The sequence below is a fragment of the Somniosus microcephalus genome, chromosome 5 (assembly GCF_052327205.1).
Source record: "Somniosus microcephalus isolate GS21.2 chromosome 5, FLI_Smic_1.0, whole genome shotgun sequence".
NCBI lineage: Eukaryota > Metazoa > Chordata > Chondrichthyes > Squaliformes > Somniosidae > Somniosus > Somniosus microcephalus.
Window position 1 is genome coordinate 129,448,223 of NC_140991.1, and position 23,679 is coordinate 129,471,901.

The window sequence follows — 23,679 nt, forward strand, 5'->3', positions numbered from 1 at the left end:
TCTGTACCGTCCCTCTCTTCTGTGAAGACAGATGCAAAGTATTCATTAAGAACCATACCTACGTCTTCTGCCTTCACACATAGGTTACCTTTTAGGTCTCTAATAGGCCCTACACTTTCTTTAGTTATTCTCTTGCTTTTTATGTATTTATAAAACATCTTTGGGTTTTCCTTGATTTTACTTGCCAGTATTTTCTCATGCCCTCTCTTTGCTTTTCTAATTTCCTTTTTAATTTCACCCCTGAACTTTCTATACTCCTCTAGGCTTTCTGTAGTATTGAGCTCTTGGTATCTGACAAAAGCTTTGCTTTTTTCCCTTATCCTACCCTGTATGCTCCTTGACATCTAGGGGGCTCTAGATTTGGGAGTCCCACCATTTTTCTTTGTGGGAATATATTTGCTCAGGACCATCCCTATCTCCTCCTTGAATGACTCCCACTGCTCTGACACTGATTTACCTTCAAGTAGCTGTTTCCAGTCCAACTTTGCTAAATCACATCTCAGCTTAGTAAAATTGACCTTTCCCCAATTGAGAACTTTTACGCCTTTGTCCCTTTCCATAACTATGCTAAATCTAACTGAATTATGATCACTACCACCAAAATGCTCTCCCACTGATACCCCTTCCACCTGCCCAGCTTCATTCTCTAAAAATAAGTTCAGAACCGCCCCTTCTCTTGTTGGGCTTGATACGTACTGGCTAAAAAAGTTCTCCTGAATGCATTTTAAGAATTCTGCTCCCTCTATACCTTTTACATTGATTCTATCCCAGTTAATATTCGGGTAGTTGAAATCCCCTACTATTGCTGCCCTATTGTTTTTGCATTTCTCAGAAATTTGCCTTCATATTTGCACTTCTATCTCCCTCTGACTGTTTGGAGGTCTATAGTACACTCCCAGCAGTGTGATCGCCCCTTTTTTGTTCTTCAGTTCAACCCATGTGGTCTCATTTGATGATCCTTCTAACATATCATCCCTCCTCACAGCTGTAATTGTTTCCTTAACCAATATTGCAACCCCCCTACCTTTTTATCCCACTCTCTACCTCGTCTGAAAATCCTGTAACCAGGGATGTTGAGCTGCCATTCCTGTCCATCTTTAAGCCATGTTTCAATAATAGCTATGATATCATACTTCCACTTCTGTGCCTTCAGCTCATCTGCCTTATTTAATAAACTTCCTGCATTGAAGTATATATCATTATTAAGCACTGCCAAGCTCCTTCTTTGTCTATTTTCTAGCCTTTGCTTCCTCTGCCTTTCAAACTCACTTACTAATTTATTGCCTTCCATTTCCAGCTTTGCCTCTCTCCCTACTAAATCTACGCTCAGATTCCCATCCCCCTGCCAAGCTAGTTTAAACCGTCCCCAATAGCAGCAGCACACACCGCCCCCCCCCCCCACCCACGAGGATATTGGTCCCGGCCCTGTTGAGGTGCAACCCGTCCGACTTGTACAGGTCCCACCTTCCCCAGAACCAGTCCCAATGCCTCAGGAATCTAAAGTCCTCCCTCCTGCACCATCTATCCAGCCATGCATTCATCTGCTCTATCCTCCTATTTCTGTACTCACTCGCGCGTTGCACCAGGAGTAATCTGGAGATTACTACCTTTGAGGTCCTGCTTACTAATCTTTTTCCTAGCTCCCTAAATTCTGCCTGCACGACCGCATCCCACTTTCTACTTATGTCATATGGACCATGACCTCTGGCTGTTCACCTTCCCCCCTCAGAATGTCCTGCAGCCACTCAGTGACGTCCTTGACCCTGGCACCAGGGAGGCAACATACCATCCTGGAGTCACATCTGCGGCCGCAGAAACACCAGTCTGTTCCCCTAGCTATTGAATCCCCTACCACTATTGCATTATTGACCTTCCTCCTCACCCCCTGTACAGCTGAGCCACCCATGGTGCTGTGGTCTTGGCTCTGGCTGCACTCCCTAGGTGAACGATCGCCCTCACCAGTAAATGCCGATTAGAGAGCGAGATGCACTCAGGGGACTCCTGCACTACCTGCCTGGTCCTCCTTGTCTATCTGGTGGTCACCCATTCCCAATCTGCCTGCACACTCTTAAGCTGCAGGGTGACCACCTCCTGAAATGTGCTAACCACATAGCTCTCAGCTTCACGGATGCACTGCAGTGACACCAGCAGCCGATCAAGCTCTGAAACCTGGAGCTCGAGCTCCTCCAGCTGACGACACTCACTGCACATATGATTATAGAAACATAGAAGAAGATAGGAGCAGGAGTAGGCCATTCGGCCCCTCGAGCCTGCTCTGCCATTCAATGCGATCATGGCTGATCATCCAAATTCAGTACCCGGTCCCTGCTTTCTCCCCATACCCCTTGATCCCTTTGGCCTTAAGAAATATATCCAACTCCTTCTTGAATATATTTAATGAATTGGCCTCTACTGCCTTCTGTGGTAGAGAATTCCACAGGTTCACCCCTCTCTGGGTGAAGAAATTCCTCCTCATTTCTGTCGTAAATGGCCTACCCCTTATCCTTAGACTGTGACCCCTGGTTCTGGACTCCCTGACCATCGGGAACATCCTTCCTGCACCTAGTCTGTCTAGTCCTGTCAGAATTTTATAGGTTTCAATGAGATCCCCTCTCATTCTTCTAAACTCCAGTGAGTACAAGCCCAATCGACCCAATCTCTCCTCATATGTCATTCCTGCCATCCCAGGTATCAGCCTGGTGAATCTTCGCTGAACTCCTTCCAGGGCAAGAACATCCTTCCTCAGATAAGGCGACCAAAACTGCACACAATACTCAAGATGTGATCTCACCAAGGCCCTGTACAATTGCAGCAAGACATCCTTGTTCCTGTACTCAAACCCTCTCGCTACGAAGGCCAACATACCATTTGCCTTCTTAACCGCCTGCTGCACCTGCATGCTTACCTTCAGCGACTGGTGCACAAGGACACCCAGGTCTCGTTGCATTTCCCCTTCTCCCAGTCTATTGCCATTCAGATAATAATCTGCCTTCCTGTTATTGCCACCAGTGGATAACCTCACATTTATCCACATTATATTGCATCTGTCACGCTTCTGCCCAATCACCCAACCTGTCCAAATCATCCTGGAGTTTCTTGGCATCCTTCTCACAGCACACACGCCCACCCAGCTTTGTGTCATCTGCAAATTTGGAGATATTACATCTAGTTCCCTTGTCTAGATCATTAATATATATTGTGATGAATAGCTGGGGTCCAAGGACCGATCCCTGCGGTACCCCACTAGTCACTGCCTGCCACTCGGAAAAAGACCCATTTATTCCAACTCTTTGCTTTCTGTCTGCCAACCAGTTCTCTATCCAAGTCAACACCTTGCCCCCAATCCCATGTGCCTTAACTTTACACGCTAATCTCTTATGCGGGACCTTATCGAAAGCCTTCTGAAAGTCCAAATACACCACATCCACTGGTTCTCCCTTATCTATTTTACCAGTTACATTCTCAAAAAATTCCAGTAGATTAGTCAAGCATGATTTACCTTTTGTAAATCCATGTTGACTTTGTCCGATCCTGTCACTGTTTTCCAAGTGCTCTGCTATTACATCTTTTATAATGGACTCTAGCATTTTCCCCACTACCAATGTCAGGCTTACTGGTCTGTAATTTCCCGTTTTCTCTCTACAACCTTTTTTGAACAGTGGGGTAACATTAGTTACCCTCCAATCCATGGGTACTGTTCCAGATTCCATCGAATGTTGGAAGATGATCAGCAATGCATCTACTATTTCTAGGGCCACTTCCTTAAGTACCCTAGGATGTAGATTATCAGGCCCTATTCAGGACATAAGAAGCATCCAGGATTTTCCACATGGCACAGGATGTGCATTTGACTGTGACATCTGTGGAGGACCACCTCCGTTTCTTTCCCTCTTCCTCGTGTTCTGTGCTCTCTTCTTCTGCAACGGGGGAAAGAACAGACCTTTGAGTGTAATGGCATGTGTCCAGCTGATGAATGCAGTGCATTTGGTGAGCGTGACTATCAGGAAGAGGCATGAAATTGCATAAGGATGAGGGTTAGTGGCAGTGGTGGATGGATAGATGGGGATGTGAGGGAGTGCATAGAAAGAGGAGGATGGGTGTGCTTGCAAGGTAAATTGGTGTGAGGAGTGATGTGATGGAGTAGGCTTAACAAGGCAGAGTGAAGGGGTGGGGTGATGCGTACAGCAGGATGTAGGGCAATGTGCAACAGTACTTACCTTTCCTGACCCAGTTAGGTCATTAAAACGCTTCCTGCTCTGAAACCAGGAGCGTGTCACAATGCTCCTGCTGCTGACCTCCTCGGCCACCTCCAGCTAGACCTTCTTTGTGGCAGCAGCAGGTTTCTTCCTCCTGTTTCTGGGGAACAGTATCTCTCCTCACTGACCCCAGCAGTGCATCAAGCTGTTAAATCGAGGCGCAGCCCTTGACTGTCCTGAATCCAACATGAAACTTCTTCCTCTCTTGCTTCCAGCTCCAAACTCCTCCACATTCCATCTTTTGATTGGCCCTTTAAATACTGGAGCTGAGATTGGGTCATGCGGGTCCGCAGCACGCCCACTGCCGCGCAATCGACGCCAAACCCAGGAGTAAAATGATAATGAGATGGCTGCGTTAAAATGCCACAGACAGACGCGCTGAAATTCCTTCCAGGTTTCCCACGCGATACCAGATCCCCCCTCCCCCACTCTCAACGCACCTCAGAGTTAATATCTGTCCCAATGAGTTCACTACAATTAGTTGGGGAGAAAGAGAAAAAACTTTCCATTATTTCAGCAATGTGGTGGTATTGGAAAGTATTCTGCTTCATCAGCACTGTAACACATTTGAAATATGAACTGGAATATACTGTAATAGCATAGTTTGAAATTAAACACAAAGCATAGCTCTTTTCCCGACAGACATTCAACTCTTGATGGAAAAGCAAACAAGAAACAGAAATTTAATTGTTTCCAGGGCACGTGTATTTAATGTGAAAATATCTTCTACAATCACTAAGGGGTGACAGTGTTGGGATTGCTAGTCCAATTCACTCTTGTCTTGCAGGATGTCATCATCTTGTAGATTTCCAGGGATGTTGCAAAATCCAGATGTAAAAACAAATGAAAATAAGAATGATTAGTACTAACTCATTTCCAAACTGATATATGTACTAATGGAAGTTTAGAGAGAAGCAGAATGTGAATCAGGAAATGGATGGCATCTTTACTTCAGATAATTTCAGATCCCTTAAATCATCATTTTCACAGAGAAATAAATGTTTCATCAAAATTAACACTGTCCTCTTTAATGTGATTGTTATTGAAATGTTTCAACTTAAGTTCACACTAACAAGGAAAACACCATTTTAAATAGATTCCACTATACAGTAATAATGACTACAATTTAAAAAAATGTGAATTCTCTATTCTAGACATATTAATAAACTGTGAGTTCAATTGGAGTATATACTACTTTGAATTTAATTCTCTCTTCCGATGGGAATTCAATATAGAGACAATACGGAAACAGAATAATATGGTCTGAAAAGCTGCTGTAACATATACTATGTTCAAAGACTGTAAAATAATCTTTTATTTATAAATCTAAAGAGTTGCAAATGATTCTAAGTGGATGTATCTAAGGCAGTATTTTATTAATCATACTTTGTTATCATCTAATGAATAAAATAAATAAATGTCGTTTCTCAGGCTGTCTATATAAAATGAAAACATACCTTCTAAAACCACAGTGTTGGGACCACAAATGCACCTCACTCTTTGCTCATAGGATAAAGTCCACTGTACTATAGGTTTCCAGGGATGTTGCAAAATCCATATATAAAAACAAATGGAAATAAGAATGATTAGTACTAACTCATTTCCAAACTGATATATGTACTAATGGAAGTTTAGAGAGAAGCAGAATGTGAATCAGGAAATGGATGGCATCTTTACTTCAGATAATTTCAGATCCCCAAAATCATCATTTTCACAGAGAAATAAAATGTGTTTCATCAACATTAACACTGTCCTATTTAACATGGTTGTTATTGAAATGTTTCAACATAAGGTTATATTAACAAGGAAAACAACATTAAAATAGATTCCAATAGACAGTTAAATAATGACTACAACTTTTAGAAAATAATGTGATTTCTCTATTCTAGACATAGGAACAGGAGTAGTCATTTCAGCCCTTTGAGCCTGCTCCACTATTCAATTAGAACATAACTGATCTGCACCTCAACGCCATTTACCCGCCTTAGCTCCATATCCCTTGATATCATTACTTAACAAAAAAATCTATCAAACTCAGTCTTGAAAACTCCAATTGTCCCAGCATCAACAGCCTTTTGGGGGAGAGAATTTCAGATTTCTATATCCTTTGTGCAAAATAGTGCTTTCTAATTTCCCTCCTAAATGGCATGGCTCTAATTTTAAGATTATGTCCCCTCGTTCTTGATTCCCCCATCGGAGGTAATGGTTTCTCTGTATCTACCCTATCGAATCCTTTTAACAATTTTAACACCTCGATCAGATCACACCTCAATCTTCTATACTCAAGGGAATACAAGCCAAGTTTATGAACCTGTTCTCATAATTTAACCCTCTAAGCCCTCGTATCATTCTGCTGAATTTGCACTGCACACCCTCCAAGGTCAACGTATCGTTTCTGAGGTACGGTGCCCAAAACTGAACACAGTTCTCCAGATTGGGTCTGACCAAGATTCTATACAATTGAAGCATAACTTCCTCCTTTTTGTATTCCAGCCCCCCTTGAGATAAAGGCCAACATTCCAGTAGCCTTTCTGATGGCTTTTTAAACCCGTCTACTAACTTTAAATAATTTCTGTACTTGGACTCTCAAATCTCTTTGCTCCTCTACAGTTCCGAGCTTCTCACCATTTAGAAAATACTTTGATTTATCTTTCTTAGATCCAATGTGGATGATCTCATATTTGCACACCTTAAACTCCATCTGCATAGTTTTGCCCACCCACTTAACTGCCTATGTCCCTTTGCAACTTCCTGCTCCTATCTGCACTACTTACTGTCCCTCCTAATTTAATATCATAGGCAAACTTGGATATACAACTCTCTATTCCTTCACCCAAGTCATTGATAAATATGGTGAAAAGTTGAAGCTCCAGAACAAATCCCTGGAGAACACCACTTGTCACATCCTGCCAATCAGAGTACCTACCCTTTATTCCCACTCTCTGTCTCCTACCTCACAACCAATTTCCAATCCAAGACAAAATGCTACCTCCAATTCAGTGGACTATTTGCCAATATCTTTTGTGTGAAACTGCATCGAATGTCTTCTGGAAGTCCATATAGATAACATCCATGGACACTCCTTTGTCTATCTTTTTATCAAAAAATTCAACTAGATTAGTCAGACATGACTTACTCTTAACAAAGCCACGCTGGCTCTCTCTGATCAGCTCATATTTGTTCAAGTGCTCGGTCACTCTATCTTTAATGACAGATGGTAGTAGTGTCCCCACAACTGACGTTAGTAACAAACTGTGAGTTCAACTGTAGTGCATAATGATTTGAATTCAAAGCTCTCTGCTGGTAGGAATGCAATACAGACAATAGAACAATATGGTTTGACAAGCTGGTGTAATAAATACTATGTTCAAAGGTTGTAAAATTATCTGTTATTTATAAATCTAAAGAGTTGTAAATGATTCTAAGTGGATGTATCTATGGCAGTATTTTATTAATTTTGAACCATCTAATGAATAAAATAAATAAATGCTGTTTCTCAGGCTGTCTATATACAGTAAAATGAAAACATACCTTCTAAAACCACAGTGTTGGGACCACAAATGCACCTCACTCTTTGCTCATAGGGTGAAGTCCACTGTGCTATATATTTCCAGGGATGTTGCAAAATCCATATATAAACACAAATGGAAATAAGAATGATTAGTACTAACTCATTTCCAAACTGATAAATGTACTAATGGAAGTTTAGAGAGAAGCAGAATGTGAATCAGGAAATGGATGGCATCTTTACTTCAGATAATTTCAGATCCCCAAAATCATCATTTTCACAGAGAAATAAAATGTTTCATCAACATTAACACTGTCCTATTTAACATGGTTGTTATTGAAATGTTTTCCCTGAACAAGGAAAATGCAACTTTTAAACAGATTCCAGTTTTGTAAAATAATTTTTTTGAGTCTAGTGCCTTGATGGTTTCACCACTAGAACTTAGGTCACTCTAGGCTAGACTGAAGCAATGAAAGTCTCTTCTCTCTATTGGCAGTTACTGTCCTATATGAAATGACCCAGTTTCCAATAGGCATGAGTCCACAGTACAAAGCTGCTTACAATTTGGCAATTAAATGGCAGCCTCAGAGGGGTCTTTTCTGCACTGCTTGTGTGGAAAATGGAACCGTCAGACTTGTGCAGTAAAGGATGATCTTCTGAGCTTGGGGATGGAGCACATTGGACAGAGCAGGGAAGAAGCTATATTCTTTATTCTCTTCTTCTTAGGCAGTCCCTCGGAACCGAGGATGATTTGGTTCCACATTAAAAATGAGTTTGCAGGTGACTGATGAGTCCAATGCGGGACCTACAGTCTCTGTCACAGGTGGGGCAGACGGTGGTTGAAGGGGCGGGTGGGAGGGGTGCTTGGGTTGAGGTGCACTCCTTGCGCTGCCTGCGCTTGGCTTCCGCTTGCTCCCGGCGAAGAGACTCGAGGTGTTCGGCGCCTTCCCGGATGCTTCTCCTCCACTTTGTGTGGTCTTGGGCCAGGGATTCCCAGGTGTCGGTGGGGATGTTACACTTTTTCAAGGAGGCTTTGAGGGTGTATATTCTTTATACCTGATCTGCAAGTGTTTAAAAGTGCAAAAATAACTTTAAACATTTCTATTCCCTATCATGGATATAACTCACATTAAAAATATACACACAAAAAAGACAAGTTTGTACACAATGACTTGTAACATATATTCTATAGACACAGCAAATTGTAGATACAGTTGTTATTGTATTTTTTTTAACTAAAGCTTCTCAATCCAGAACCCCCTTCTGCTAGAATGTAATGAAGGCAGCCTGAGAAACAGAATACAGTTTTGAAAAGCTGGTGTAATAAATACCATCTTGAAAGACATCAAGAGTATCTACTATTTATAAATCTACAGGATTGTAAATGTTTATAAGTGCATGCACCAAAGACAGTATTTAATTAATTACTTTGTATCGTATGAATGAATAAAATAAATAAATGCTGTGTGGCAGGCTGTGTATATTAAATAAAATCAACCTTCCAGAACCACACACTGGTGACAGTATTAGCATCAGAATCAACCTAACTCTTAATTTGTCTATTGATGTCGACTATGCTGGAGGCCCATAATTGGTGTGAGCTAAGATACTGTATATTGGCATCTATTTAAAATGGTGTTTTCCACATTCGTGTGGTTTCAGAAGGTATTTTTTTTTAATTCGAATTACTTTATTGAAAGATGAGACAGAATACTAATCTTGGAAGCTCAGCGTTCCAAAGTGCCAGGCACCGCATGCCGGGTGTGGTGATGCTGACGGCGCTCACGGCGTGCTGCGCTGCGGGTTTGTAGTCCCGTCTGTGACGTTGCTCGTTCTCCTGTCACCGTGCAACTGCGGCTGGAACTACAGATCCCAGGAGCCCCTTCTGCAGACTCCCGCCTTTTCCGCGGAAAACATCTTGGCTGTCTGCGCGTGTCGCCACGATGCTCCGACGGCAGCACCAGTGCCCTCGCCCCAATAGAAAAAGTCTTCTGCACCACTCTTATCACTTTAATTTAAATTGGCCCGTTATCATCATCGCTACTGTATTATACTGAAACATTAGGCTTCAAGTTGTTCAACCAACCGTTAGCATACCTTTCTCATGAACCGTGGTTTATTTTAAGGTGCGTGATACAAATGAAAATGTAAAATATCAATGAAGGACAAGGTCACCCATCGAAGGAGGTGTGATTCCAAGATATTAAAGTCCTATTTTAGTACCTATTGGTGTCAGCTGTGGCTCAGTGGGTAGCACCCTTGCTTGAGTCAGAAGGTTGTGGGTTTAAGTCCCACTCCAGAGACTTAAGCTCAAAAATCTAGGCTGACACTCCAGTGCAGTGCTGAGGGAGTGCTGCACTGTCAGAGGTGCCGTCTTTAAGATGAGACATTAAACCGAGGCCCTGTCTGCTCCCTCAGGTGGATGTAAAAGATCCCATGGAACTATTTCAATGAAGAGCAGGGGAGTTATCCCCGCTGTCCTGGCCAATATTTATTCCTTAATCAACATCACTAAAACAGATTATCTGGTCATTATCACACTGCTGTTTGTGGGAGCTTGCTGTGCGCAAATTGGCTGCTGCGTTTCCTACATTACAACAGTGACTACACTTCAAAAGTACTTCATTGGCTGTAAAATGCTTTGGGATGTCCTGAGGTTGTGAAAGGCGCTATATAAATGCAAGACATTCTTTTACTTCTTTGAAGTTAGCTGTTAAATTAAAACGTTTACGTATATTTATACTTCAAAAGATTAACAAATGCAAATTCAGACAGTTTACCAATAGAGAAAAAGAGAGCCTACATTATTTATAAAGTTTGTTCTAAAACATTTTTTGTGAAGTTTTGAAAAATCGTTGAAGAACACCATCTGGTTTCAATTATTGTTTTAGAAATTGATATTTTAATATTATTGGAATTATAGCCATATACAATATTAAATGTAATCGCTAGAATAACAGTTCGCAATAATAAACCACTCAAAAGTAAAATAAAAAATAAACCAAAAGTTAGCATCCCATCAAAGCAAAACATTCCAGATGTTTAATTGCAACGGTATGCCTATTGTTAAACTTCCAGTTGAATTGTATCATCATCATGCAAATGTAATAGGTAAATCATTTAATATCATTAAAAGTTACCCGATGTTATATAATCTTTCCAAGTGTAGTTTGAGTAACTGTACCTGTGGAAACTGCTGAGTTAGTCTGGGACTGAGCAATGCCACGTCTCAGAAGCTGCAAACTGCTGGAATGTGCTAACCCAAGCTGCAGGGGAGAGATCCGAATCTCACAGGAACGAGAGGTGAGTATTGGACTATTCGTTAGCAACAGGAAACCTACATGAAATTTCGCGACACGTATTATATTCAGCGAGGCGAAAGCTGCACATCGTTTTCTAGATATAAGCGGCGCTGGTGTTGTAAATGCGTTGACTTTGATTTATGTGACTGAGACACCCCCTTTTTGGGACGGCACCATTTAATCGTATGGGGCGTCCTCCTTACTACAAGCAGAGAGAACACAGGGCTGGCATGAGAGAGGGGAGTGAAGCAGTGAGGTACAGAGCGAGAGGAGCAGAGACACGGCACGCAGTGATTGCAACTACTCCAAACTCCTCAGCAAGTTTTACCTCCGGATTTTGCTTGCATTGTATCCTAATAACTAGATGCGTTTGGGTGTTGAAGCATTTACTCGGTGAGTCGAGAGTGTGTGTGTTTATTTAAATTAGTGCCACAATAACGGATGCATTATTTTGCAAAAGGTACTTTGAGCTGCTTGTATTATGCAGGGAAGTTCTGCAACAATAACACAACGTAAAGTCTCCGCGTAAACGTGTGCCATCTGATCACAGTCCTCAGTAAACTGCATTCGATGGCTGATAGGTTTGTTATTTATAGATAAAAGCACACAAAAATAGATCTGATGTTGTCCTGGACATTGTAATACAACCTCCATATATTATAAACTGGTTTAATTTAAGCAATGTTATTCTCATATATGTAATAATAAATACTCATAAGTATTGTTGTGAACTATTTTGGTTAGTTCGTACTAGAGTTGCGGTTTTAGTTTTAAAGTGGAAATTTAAACGAGTTGCTGGAGAATACCAAGGGCAGATACTATTTACTTCAAAATGCAGATTTGCTGACCAGATTACTGAAATGCAGAATGAATTGTTTCCCTCTCCGAAGTACGAACAGTGCCTTGTGCAATTATATTTGTGGAGTAGTTTAGAGTTGATTTGAAATAAATGAGAGATTTTATACAAATCCCCATTTCTAAAGAATATCCATTCTTTTTACATTCAAACGTTTATATTCTTACACACCTAAGGGGGAAAATTTTAACCCCCTTCTACTTTTCTGCGTCGAATCTTTAAATGGGGATGTGACCTTTCGTGAATCAAGTGAAAGACTTGCTCCGGTGCCAGAGTTTGATCAGATCAATCTGCTGCCATCCTTGCACTTGTGCGTTGATTCTAATTTTCGAGATCTGTGGGGGACTGTCAATACAATTATTACTGTCGTTAATAATAACAATGTTAAATGCACCTTCACTGGGATTATTTTCCAGTTTGATAGTTACTGTCTATGTTTTCTGTGATATTCTGATACAGAGTAGTACACTTTTAAAGTAATATACATTTATTTTTAATAGCTTATTAACTGCAGGTATGTTCTACAAGAATCGTTGTATTAGTGAATGTACAGTAATCAGACTTGCGTGTCAGGAACAGAGTACAGAAGCCTGACATGTTCGCAGCTTGGGGGCGCTGTTGAATATGATGAGAAAGGATCAGATAACAAGCAGGACTCATTCGAACAAAAGCCCAAACACTCTTAAAGCCTAAAACTATATGTTTTATAAGGCATCGACAGTGTAACATCAAATCTATCTCTACAATATCATTAACATATGTTGATCAGTTATTTAAACTGCTTTGCCTAAAGTGTGCGTAGGATACATTTTGTGCAAGTTTTGTTTATGTTTAAGGAGGTGCAAGTATTCTGTTTAGTTGGTAAAAGTGATACATTGTATATTCATGGCATAGATGTGATTAATTATTAATGTTGGTGGGTAGTAATATTTTGATTTGTATTTTGGCCAAGAATGCAATCTGCTGTTTTGCTGGAGGATTTCAACTTCATTTTAAATAATTGAAATAAAAAAATTATCAGAGGTTTACCAGGCAAAATAATACGAGAATATATAATTATAATGAGAATCCAGTTTGCTGTAGTTTAAAGGGAGGGGTGATAGTTGATTTTTAATCTTTACCAGTGCATTTCCTGTTTTATCTTGTAGGTCGATCTTGTACAACTATATCTTCATATTGTTATTTTTGAAAACTATTATACACATCAAACAGCTCAGAAATTCATCCAGGAATTGTTAGAGCTGCAGCATGCAATACTTGTTTATGTAATAGTGATATTGTCTGAAGTTGTATTCCACATTGGCACTAGAAGAGGGTGTGGCAGTTAATGTTTGCTAAAAGTATGTAGAATTCTTAAGATACATTTGTCACACTCAATAATATATGTAGTTTGACCTGAGTAATAGATTGGATCTTACAATAAATAGTCTTGAATTTTTGAAGTCAACTTTCAATAACTCTTTGCTTTGGAACATTCCAATTTGCTAAGGTTTTCTATATGGCTACCCCAACAAAACTTCTTTTCTGGAAGCAATCAGCTTAGCAGCACAGTGCTGGAAGAAGCCAATTGTTCAAAATGTTCTGGCAGCATTGTTGTATGGCTGAATGCTCTGAAGCATTAAGATTTAATTCTGCGCCGAAACAGGTTGCAATTTGGATCAGTCAGTACACCGTGATGTCCTGATTTAATTTTTTTTCATACACCTGTCTCAGTATAATAGAGTAAATGTCACAGCTACACTTTTTGAAGTGTTTACTATCAGTTATTTGAAGATTGGTGGAGAACAACTTCATCAAGTAGACGATTGACTTGTTTGTAGATCAAATTAGAATTAAACATCTCACTAAGTATGAGACTAACTAAATACCTTCCAAGTACAAGTCTAGCTCTTTGATTTTCTATTGCTCAGAGGAACTTTATTTTTCTGATGAGATCTGCCCTAAAGACTATTTTTAGATTGTTTCCTTAATACTTGATAAACTTGAACAGTGAGTGAACAAAGCAAGTATAAATGATTTTGCTTTCTTGATTCGCGGGTTATGATTGCCAACTTAGTGAATGTTTAATAGCAATCCAGTAACACTGATAATATTTTAAGACTTAATTTGGTAAGCTGTTTAAATGTGCATGGATTATATTTGCATTATTATACATCATTGTCATGTAACTGAGAAAAAGAAACACCAAGTCCATGTATAGATTTTTCTCGCTTTGTACTGTTCATAATTCAATTTTTCTTTAAACAGATTTGTTCAATAATTTTATAAGATGTAGATAGTGTGTAGTACAGATGAAGTAGGAATGTTAGTAATTAATGTTTTTGTCATGTTTATATCAGGTAGATTTTGGTGAGAGTTACATGTGTGCCTGTTGAGAATTTCTTGCATTATACAAAATTAAATAACCCAATGGCATATATTGTATATTTGACATAAGTAATAAAGCATAATCTGTTAATCTATTCATACAACCTTTCAAACAATGGTTGCAGTAAGCATTGTTTTGTGAAATACTTTTATTAGGAAACAATTGGAACTGTTTAGAAAATATCTTTCCTCACCTACTTTTTAATATGTCGGTTGAATATTTGAATCTCTTTAAAATAAGAAAGAAAGACTTGCACTTATATAGCGCCTTTCATGACCACTGGACGTTCCAAAGCGCTTTACAGCCAATGAAGTACTTTTTGAAGTGTAGTCACTGTTGTAATGTAGGAAATGCACCAGCCAATTTGCACACAGCAAGATCCCACAAACAGCAATGTAATAATGACCGGGTATTCTATTTTAGTGATGTTACCTAGATTGTGTGCTCAAGTCTCTGGAGTGGAACTTGAACCCACAACCTTCAGAGGTGGGGGTGTTACCAACTGAGCCACGGCTGACTCTAAAGTCTTGACAAATGTGTTTTAACAAATAGCACAACAGAGCTCCTAAAGCAGAGCCGAACACAGTTGATGTAGCTTAACAGTTTTGGTGAATAAAAGAGCAACATTGCAATGCTGCAGTTATATACGAGTTGGTGTTGGGCTTTATAATCTGCTGCATCTGCTTGGACCTGGGGAATAAAATCTTCAACAAATTATGTGTCCAAGAACCATCAACAATCATTTTTCAATTATATGTAATATTACAGATAATGGAGCCTAACAATTAGTATTTTGACAAATATGAATTAGCATCTAGAGATTTCTATGTAGCATTTATTGTTTATTTTGTTGCACATTTCTTAGATAAAACGTAACAAAAATCATGGAATCATAGCTATCACCCCCTCTGCCACTATAGGGGTTTGTAATATTTTCAGTAGTCTGCCATAATATTTTTTATAAAATAATACAAAATATTGACTTCTGGTTTTGTCAAATTGAGTTAATTATCTGGAACCATTGAATTCTATTATCAGCAGGTTGTTTTTTTACTACCAGTATGTTGCTACAGCTTAAATGTCAAATTATGCAGGCCATATAGATTTAGTTAGTTTAAAGATTGTTATGGATGACTGATAGCTCTGCTGCCTTTTGAAATATGCTTCAAGATTTCAGTGGATTTTCAATGAGGGGAAATGGAAAAGGTAAACTAATTCTCTAAAGACATGAGTCATTCCAGTCAGCTCATTTATCACTATCTTTCGCCTTTGTGATTCACTGCATGAGTCAATTGATATTTTCGCAGATCAAAACACAAATATATGCATAGAGCTATGATTTTAAAAATCTTTGAGAGTTTTGTCACATGTTTGCGTAAAATTGTTGCTTTGCAAAATCTGTATTTTGAAATAATTTTTAAGAAAATGAGACTTTTGTAATCTGAAACAAAATTGAGCTCATTAACATAGCCGTCATTCCAAAATATAACATTTTGGTACTGCCGCTCTTCATAGGAAGCAATTGCTGTGAGTTTTCAGTTCTGTAATCTTTGGGGAGTGAGAAGACTAGAAGGGTGTTACGTTACTATCGGAAGAAAGCTTTGTATTGGAGAGAGGTACATGTGTCTCCCATAGTTCAGGTTATACCATCTTAAATTTCAAACCAGCTCTGGCTTTACTCTATGACACGTACTGCTTCACCCTATGTATTTCCTACAGGAGAGGCCATACTGCAACTGATTCAATAACTGTCCATATTTTACAGAGAGAGAAGAGCTTATCTCCCCCCTATTCCTCATACTAGCTCTACAGTATTTGATCATGTTAATTCTAAGTTGAGGTGCCAAGTTCACCTTCGTTGGCACCTTATATAGATCAATACATCTGTAACAATAGATCGTTTTCCAATCAGTTGGCATCAATGGTAGTCAGCAGAGATCCAATATAACTCAGGCTTTTACAATGTAAATATTACATGATGCAGAATTTCTGCAATTCTGGAAGACTAAATTCTTCTTATTTAAGTCATCTAAATGTAATCTTACATCCCAAAGTTTTCATCTTGAGAGCAAGTTGTTGCAGGTAAAATTGGACAAGGCCCAGTTTGTTTTTGTACTATTACAATTTGTTGCTGAGTAAAACCTAGTAGTTTGCCTCAATTATCTGAGCAATAAAATGTATGTTTAATGTAACAAAGTACATATTAGTAAATCATTACTTGTCTTAGGCTTGTTTTGTTTTCATTTTACATTATGTTCTGTGCCATAAATGCACAGCCCTGGAATATTTGCGAATATTCAGGTGGAGTGTATTTTATTACCGACCATAATATAAAATTAAATGTACAGAACATACTTTAAAATTCTTTCTATGTTGTCACAGATATATAATGTTACAGATATTTGAATAAATGAAATTTTAGACATAACAAGAAGGCGAGGAAAATAAATGAAGAACAAGTTGCAGAGCATTCTGAGGAAACTGCAAAGGACGTGCTCTCTCTAATTCTGCCCTCTTGAGCATCCCTGATTATAATCGCTCAATCATTGGTGGCCGTGACTTCTGTTGCCTAGGCCCTAAGCTCTGGAATTCCCTCCCTAAACCTCTCCGCCTCTCTTGTCTCTCCTCCTTTAAGATGTCCTTAAAACCTACCTCTTTGACCAAGCTTTTGGTCATCTGCCCTAATTTCTCCTTATATGGCTCGGTGTCAAATTTTTTTGTCTTATAATAATCCTGTGAAGCGCATTGGGATGTTTTACTACGTTAAAGGCGCTATATAAATACAAGTTGTTGTGGAAAGCAACAGAGTGGGCGTGACGGAAGCTGCAGTGGAATCAGGAAAGACGGAGTCACGAAGGACTCAAAGGTCCATGCTGACAATAAGGAAGTGGAAAGGGAATCAGAAATAGCTGAATGACAGAACGAAAGGCAACAAATTAATTGAAAAGACAAGACACTGATCTGGGCATGAGAAAGCAAGTGAAGATGATATTGGGAGAAAAGTTTAGAAATGGACTAGGTATGTCAGCAACGATCTAAAATTGAAGGGCATAAATTCTTCAGTAATTCATTAGACATGCTGCTATATGAACTAGTCTGCTCTCTCAATTACCTTGCCCGAGTCCTCACCCAGTAGAAGTTGATTCTTGATCTATTATATGTTAGGTTTTACATTTTGTTTGTGGTGTCATGGCAACTTTGCGGATGAGCTTGGGGAGGTGTGGAGACACCTTTAAATAAAAGACCAGTAATTCTAATACTTCTTAGCCAGGTGAGAGTTTACAAGAATGTAGGCATTGTGATGTGACTCAGGAAATTGTCAACGGCACTGGTGATTCTGTGCTTGGTATTATAGATTGTGGATTTATAGAGCACTCATTTTCTGTTCCTGAAAATAGACTTACTCATGGATAGTGTGTGAATACATGTGAGCATACACCATATTGGCCCTAGAATGTTAAGGAGTCTAGCTAGGGCCCACAATTCTTTTTTAACCTTGCAATGTGGTTGATGTATTGTACAGCTGTTTTGACCAAGGCAGCAGATACCTGGTTGACTCATTTGGATATAATAAACTAGATAACCCAAAAGCATCTATAGTTAGAATTTGAATGCTGTCTAAAGAAGGCGAAGTCAGCTCTTACCTTCAGTGATGTGCGGGTTAGGTTGATTGGCTATGATAAATTGACCCTTAGTGTTAGGGGGATTAAATACGTGGGGTTACAGGGATAGGGTGGGATATGTGTTGGTGTAGGGGTTATGGGGATCGGGTGGGATATGTGTCGGTGCAGGCTCGATGGGCCGAAATGGCCTCTATCTGCACTGTGGGGTTTCTGTGATTCTGTGACACGGCAGTATATGTCTTAATTTCTTTAAAGTGCATCTTCCATCTGTCACTATGATTTACATATCCTGACAGTATATACACAGGACCTGAGTCTCTGATTGGTCCTGTAATGTCACCTACAAATATGGAAACATTGCCTCCTTTTCCTCTATCTTATCTTCTAACACTCTCTACATAGACAGATGCATAGCTGTCATTTCTAATGATGAGCTGGCCTCACTGGCAATTATCCATATTGCAATGTTGTATAAACATTGTGGGTTATTATATATTCTAATACATTTAGAATATTGCAGTTTCAAACAGATGTAATTCATTTAGTTTCAGGTGTGAGGTAGAAATTCCTGTGAGAAGGTCACATGGACTGGGGTTATTGACAAGTTTTCAAGTGACTGTTTCTATATTTGTGACAAACTTGTTTTTGATGCATCACATGACTTGTCTAAGCTTACCAATGTAACATGAGTAAGAGTGATCCTTGTGTCATCGATGGGAGCAGCAACCAAATTAACGTACAATATTACGCAGATGCTTTGAAAATTAACCTTATAATGGCCCTGAGATTACGATTGGACACGTACCTCCGGAGTACGCCTCCAACCCGCGAAACAATTACGAAAGTACGTCCTGGCGCCCAGGCTGCGAAAAGTTGTGGTTTCAGGCCTCGAGGCGGAGGGCATCATAATGGCCCACGGATTCCAGGGACGTAGGCGGTGCGGAAGTGTACCTGGGCTCACGTGGGCCCGGTCCTCCAATCAATGAGCAGAATTCCATTTTAATAATTTACAAAGGGAATTCCCTAATGACATGCAATGGAATCCCCAAATTTAATAATTATACAATGTTCAGGATTGGAATTTTATTCATAATTGCCTTCATTGCAATTATGAATAAAATTTGATAATTTTATACATCATTAAAACTGTAATCCGGGCCAATATTTGCATAAACTCTTTTAATACAATGTATATGTGCATAATTTAGGATATGAAAATGTTTGATTTAAGCCTTAGATATCCCCTTACGCTGATACAAGCAGGCTCTGTACCTGCTTGCCATAATCTTATCAACCATAAGATTTATGTGGGCAATTGCTGGCCAGTCGCTGGGCAGATAGCCAAACTCTGCACCAGCATTTGCTTTTTAGGGGCCCCTGCAGATGCTGTTTTGAGAGACCGCAAGTTCCAGATTTCCCGGATTTACTCTGAGAGTACATCGTCACAGACACCACAGTGTCAGGGTCATTGTCTCTCGATACTCATTTTGTATGGATTGAGCTGGAGAGGCACCTTAAGTCACAAGGTAAAGAAATTGTTAAACTAATCAAGTTAAATAATCTAAGTTTATTGATATAAAAAACAGAAATCAAATTGTGACAGGAATAATATTTTTATAATTTCCATTACAAATATCAAATACCCATGAAACAACAGGTCTCCAACTGTGCACATCAGAATGTCAATTTTATTATACTAAACTAAACTCAAGGTGATTTAGGAAAGTATAGGGGGACAAGGCATCTATTAATTAAGTAGCAGCCTGTCAAAAATCTGCTTTCTTATAATTCCTTTTCCTGGGGTTCATGAGCCTTACAAGTGCGAAGTACCACTGGCATACATTAATCTAAAAACTTGCATGACAGACTCTTTGTAATGAAATTCTGTTCACTGTGTTACAGGGAGTGGAAAGCAGATGAATTAGTTGCATTGCTGTACTTTTTTTTACAGGTGGATGTTTAACATTCCATTTAATCTCTGAATTAGTCCATTCCTTACAAGTCTAGTCTTTCAACTATTTTGTGCCACTGAAATTATCTCAAGACTGCAGATACCTATCTTGTTATCCGTTAATATTGGTTGAAACTATGGAAGTACGTGGAAAATAATTTCTGTTTCTATAGCCTGTGTGTGAGGTATACTAGTGGTTTATGCTGAGTGACTTGTGTCTCTGCCGAACAATTGCAGAGCTTTAAAAACATTATTCTCGGGATGTGGCATCATTGGCAAGGCCGGCATTCGTTGCTCATCCCGAGATGCCCTGATGAGGTGGTGATGGGTGTTCTTCTTGGATCGCTGCGTGGAGCAGTTTAATGCAACTTGGTGGCTTGTTAGACCACCTCACAGGACAGTTAAGAGTCAACCACGTTTTTTCAAACCATTGGGAGAGGAATATAATTTTTTTATTTTATATAAATTGGCATGTTTATTTATTATAAAAAAGGCATTTTGTTCATTTTCTTCATTGCCATTTGCTAATTTCAGGCTCCTTCACTGTGTGTGTCATACTTCAGCTTCTCACTAAATTTGCACTTGTATACCTGATGAAAACCCCAACAAAATTTAATGTAACTTTTAGAACTTTTATGTATAAAATTAGCTGTAGAAATTGCATAAAGATTGCCACTGGTGGTTAATTGAAAGTAAACTATTTATACCATTGTAACTCCAGTTAAACATTGGGAAGCCTGAAGCCATTGTCTTCAGCCCCCACCACAAACTCTGTACCATCGCCACCAATTCCATCCCCTCCCCGGCCATAGTCTCAGGTTGAAGCCAACTGTTTGCATCCTCGGCGTCCTATTTGACCCTGACTTGAATTTCCAACCCCTATATCCTCTCCGTCACAAAGACCGTGTACTTCCACCTCCATAACATTGCCTGTTTGCCCCCCTGCCTCAGTATATCTGTTGTCAAAACCCTCATCCATGACTTTGTTACCTCCAGTCTCAACTATTCCAAAGCTCTCCTGACCGGCCTCATATCCTCTACCCTCCATAAACTTGAGCTCATCCAAAACTCTGCAGTCCATATCCTAACTTGAACCAAGCCCCACTCACCAATCCCCCCTGTGCTCGTTGACCTGCATTGGCTCCTAGTCTACTAATCTCATCTTTGTGTTCAAATCACTTCATGGCCTCAGCCCTCCCTATTTCTGTAACCTTCTCCAGCCCTACAACCCACCAAGAACTCTGTTCTTCCAATTCTGGCCTCTTGTCCATTCCCCACTTCCTTCACCCCACCATTGGTGGCCATACTTTCAACCATTTATACCCTAAGCTCTGGATTTCCCTCCTGAAACCTCTGCCTTGCCACCTCTCCTTTAAGATCCTTCTTAAATCCGCCCTCTTTGACCAAGCTTTTAGTTACTCCTCTTAATATCTCCTTTGGCTCGGTGTCAGTTTTTGCCTGATTATGCTCCTGCAAAGTGCCTTGGGATATTTTTCTACGTTAAGGGGCTATATAACTGCAAGTTGTTGTTGTTTTACAAAATGGGAAAAATTATTAAATTACGCAATTTCCTCAAGATATTTTTTGATATTGTACTCAATAGTATTTGCCAAATTCTTTTGTGCCTTATTTTCCCAATTAATTGAAAATAAATGCTGTCACCTGAAAAATACCTGGTTTGTGTGTAATTTGATGCGAGTGTAAAATGGAGGACTAGATTTTGCTTAACCCAGTAATCAAATCACTGCAAGTAGGATAGTTGCTGATCCTGATGGTCACACAATTCTGCAAGGGCAGATTTTTGTAAAAGGGTTAAGGTCTTGGACATGATCTGCTATGGAAACTGCTGTAAATCCACTGAAAGAAAATGGTCCCAAAATCTAATGCCTAATAATGATAAAGGACCATCTGCGCAACCCCCCTTCCACTTGAAACATCAGTGACTCTAAAACAGTTACCAGTTGACTGCCAGGAATTGGATGTATAATTTACTTTTCTTCACGCCAGACCCAAAAATGGTAGACCCCAAAAAGCTACCAGTGACAGCATTTTTGCTGCTGGTAACACCCACCAGTTTAAGAAGGCACACTTTCATGGAGGTTTATGGTGTCGTCAATGCCACTGACACCAAGGATTATCTCTGCTGGCATTTCTGGTGTTGTAGACAGATCTGTAAAGTAAATGGGATATTAATGTTGGCTGTCGTTTCTGACCCAAAGGTCAATGTCTTTACTGGATTGTGGTGTCAAGAGCTGCCTTTTGTCTGAGGTTTACAAAGCAGCTGCCTACTGCTTATGCAGCTAATATTTAGTAGTTTTTTATATCTTAGTAAATATAGAAAATAGCGAGTAGGTTTTTTATGTCAGTAACTTCTATTGAAAGTGAAATATTGTAAATGTTCATTTTAATAATACTTACTAATTATTGGAGGGAGGAGTACATATTATGAAGGAACCCCAAACAGACCATGGTGAATTAAGATTTAGTGGGATTTGGGTGAAAAAAGAGAAAGGAAAGAACTTAATGAATATGACCCCTTCTTTTGTCTTCAGCCTTCCTGATCCTTCTAGACCCCTGCCTCTGACCTCTTGCCTTTGCTCAATTTTTTCATTGAGAATTTCCATCATAACATCAGCCATCTAAGATTCTCTACTCCCCTTACTGACTTTAATCTATCCCTCTCTGAATTTGTAGCTCATGATTCTCTCACATCCAACCCTGACAACATTATCAAGCCTGCTGACAAAGGGTACCCTGACACGTTGATGATTTCAGTTTCTCTGGCCCCAATTATCTCCTTTTCCTCACGAATATATAATCCCTCTATATCTCCATCCCTCACTGGGATGATTCCTTCAACTGCAACCGATAAAGTCCTCGTTCCCCACTACTCACCTGTGCCTGACTGAAATTGTTGTCACCCTAAACAACTTCTCTTTGAACTTTACTCACTTCCTCCAGATAAAAGTTGCCACTATGGGAACCCACATGGATCCCAGCTATGCCTTTTTATAGGTTTTGTGGACACTCTTTTCCCAATTCTGCTGAGGCCTCTTCCTGTCCTCTTCCTCTGTTATATTGACAACTCTGTTGGTGCTGCTTCTTGCTCTGATATTGTAAATTTCAATTCATCCATTCCTCACCATTACAAGGTTAATTTTATGACTCATCTCTTCCCTTATTGGGCTCCTCTCCCTCTCTCTCTCCGGGGTGAAACTCAACATTGGCAGTGCTGCAAAATGGATGGTAGCTAATCCTGTCTGATTTTCCTTTCCATTGACTTCAACACTTCTCCATCTTTGACCTTAGGTGGTGTTCCAGCCAATTTCAATGCAAACTTCAGGAACACGATCTCTTTTTTTTCTTGGGCACTATTCAACCCCCTGGTCTGAATGTTGGCTTAAGTAACTTCCGAACTTCAGAAACTTTTCTTTTCAGCAGGAAGCTCAGGAGATATGGGATGGATCTGTCACCATCTAGGGGGAAGGAGAGACAGTTGACGCTTTGTGTGTGAGCCTTCATCAGAACACACCTCTGGCAGTAGGTTCTGCACCTGGGGGTGTTGGTCTTGTACTCTTTTTGGGATTGGTGGGCCAACTGTGCATTTTCAGAATTTCTTGTTTTTATTTTGGGCCTCCTGCATATTTTTAAAATCTCTTTTACTTCTTGCCTTTTTTTCTTACATGGTGATTTTCCATGCTTTTCACCATCTTAGCTATTTACACATTCTTTTCCTCTTATGTCTTGTCATTACCTCACTAAAGTGCTCACCCATGAACTTCCTCCTTGTGATTGGTCTACCTGTTACATTTCCC

The 23,679-nt window shown here is 39.7% G+C and overlaps 1 protein-coding gene, 1 long non-coding RNA gene and 3 other non-coding genes across 5 annotated transcripts in view; 1 reads left to right on the forward strand and 4 right to left on the reverse strand.

Annotated features, from left to right (window-relative positions):
- Window positions 1–4,938: 4,938 nt before the first annotated feature.
- Window positions 4,939–8,854, reverse strand: LOC147117322 (uncharacterized). The gene is made up of 3 exons (XR_015078285.1): window positions 7,788–8,854; window positions 5,714–5,782; window positions 4,939–5,054 (listed from the first exon to the last, which is right to left on the reverse strand). It is a non-coding gene; the product is annotated as an uncharacterized LOC147117322 (long non-coding RNA).
- Window positions 5,177–5,245, reverse strand: LOC147117323 (small nucleolar RNA SNORD123). The gene has a single exon (XR_015078576.1). It is a non-coding gene; the product is annotated as a small nucleolar RNA SNORD123 (small nucleolar RNA).
- Window positions 5,904–5,972, reverse strand: LOC147117324 (small nucleolar RNA SNORD123). Its single transcript, XR_015078563.1, has one exon. It is a non-coding gene; the product is annotated as a small nucleolar RNA SNORD123 (small nucleolar RNA).
- LOC147117325 (small nucleolar RNA SNORD123) lies at window positions 7,978–8,046 on the reverse strand. The gene has a single exon (XR_015078571.1). It is a non-coding gene; the product is annotated as a small nucleolar RNA SNORD123 (small nucleolar RNA).
- Window positions 8,855–11,262: 2,408 nt separating the features above from the next.
- sema5a (sema domain, seven thrombospondin repeats (type 1 and type 1-like), transmembrane domain (TM) and short cytoplasmic domain, (semaphorin) 5A) overlaps window positions 11,263–23,679 on the forward strand; it is a 394,308-nt gene continuing 381,891 nt past the window's right edge. The window contains exon 1 of the mRNA XM_085988245.1: window positions 11,263–11,459. The gene's annotated coding sequence lies outside the window, so the exon portion shown is untranslated. The remainder of the gene's footprint in view (window positions 11,460–23,679) is intronic.